This window comes from Chrysemys picta, unplaced genomic scaffold (genome assembly GCF_011386835.1).
Source record: "Chrysemys picta bellii isolate R12L10 unplaced genomic scaffold, ASM1138683v2 scaf6145, whole genome shotgun sequence".
Lineage (NCBI taxonomy): Eukaryota > Metazoa > Chordata > Testudines > Emydidae > Chrysemys > Chrysemys picta.
Window position 1 is genome coordinate 1 of NW_027058845.1, and position 1,484 is coordinate 1,484.

Consider the following 1,484-nt stretch of genomic DNA (forward strand, 5'->3'; position numbering starts at 1 on the left):
AACACACGGGTAGTTCCTGCTCACTTAAAGGGAGTCTTCTTAATAACGAGACAGAGCGTCAGATCCTCAGCTTAGATGAATTACACCAGCGGAGGATCTGACTCAGAGTATTTTCTCCAGAAGTGCCTCTCAGGTCAGAGGCTCACGTTTTTCACATCTGCTTTGGGAGGCTTGGCCAGTTACGGAGGAGGAAGGAGCATCCTGTGTAATTGTTCCCAGTTCTTGTTTTGGAATGGACAAGATGCAGGAGACCAGTTACCTGGGTCAGCCTGCTTGGGGGCTTTGGGCCTCCCCAGCATTACACAATAGGCAGATGACCTGTTTGCATTATTGGTAACTCCTGTTTTCCCCTTTATTTTTGTATTAGCCCCTGGTAATGCACTTGGCCTGTGTAAACATGAAAATGTCAATGAACGAGGCTTTAGCAGCTGCCACCATTAATGCAGCTTATGCTCTTGGAAGATCCCATATGCATGGCTCCATAGAGAATGGCAAACAGGGGGATCTCATTATCATTAATTCATCAAGGTATGTACTTAAATTGTTGTTTAAAACCTAATTTAACATAAGGGGCCTGATTCGCCACTGCATTGCACCTTGTGGAGTCACTTACACCTGTACTTTAGTAGCATTTTACACTGACTTTGCACTCATTTTCAATAGGTATAAACTCCAGTGGAGAATATGGACCAAGATTTTTAAGATTATATACTCATAAATCCTAATACCACTATTTTGAAAGCACTTATTACATGGAAACAGTACAAGGAATTCTATACGGATTTGTGCATCTGTAGCTTACCGTCTTACTATAATACCGAGACAAAGGATCAAAACATAATACTCGCTTCTCGGGATTCAGGCTGGCCAATTTGTTCAATGTATGCTCTGTATGTGATCTGCTTTTGTGAAAATATTGATATTACATAAATGTTTTACTGTCTTTTTAGATGGGAGCACTTGATTTACCAGTTTGGGGGACATCAAGAATTGATTGAGTATGTTATTGTTAAAGGAAAAGTTATCTACAAAAATGAAAGAGTTATGGGCTACTAAGTACTTACTGAAAGATGGTGATAATTTAGAAGGCTATTAACATGAAAATGATACTGAAGGGTTTCAGTTACCCAAGAGCAACAGACAACTTGGATTTGTATTTTACTGGTACATTATTTGTATGCTCAGCTTACTTGCTCTATATTGAAATAAACTTTACTAAGCATTTCCACTCAACCCTTGTTCATAGCAAGTGCAAACCTATTATTTATACTTTTAACATAAGGCATTCTTGAAACAGAGACGTGAAACAAAGAGAACAAAAAACCCTGCAAAGGCAATGAGCTGGTGTTCAGATTCAGGTCAGATTTATAGACTAGAGTGGAGGTCAAAGGGTTAATCCAGGATAAATTTGGAATCAATGCTGCCACAATCTTGCAAGCAGTTCTCATAGGCAGTAAGCCGCAAATGCAGGAGTCTTGTGAGCT

At 39.6% G+C, this 1,484-nt stretch overlaps 1 long non-coding RNA gene across 1 annotated transcript; it reads left to right on the forward strand.

Annotated features, from left to right (window-relative positions):
• Nucleotides 1-42: 42 nt before the first annotated feature.
• LOC135980687 (uncharacterized) lies at nucleotides 43-1,233 on the forward strand. Its single transcript, XR_010597620.1, has 2 exons — nucleotides 43-528; nucleotides 951-1,233. It is a non-coding gene; the product is annotated as an uncharacterized LOC135980687 (long non-coding RNA).
• The last annotated feature ends 251 nt before the right edge of the window (nucleotides 1,234-1,484 follow it).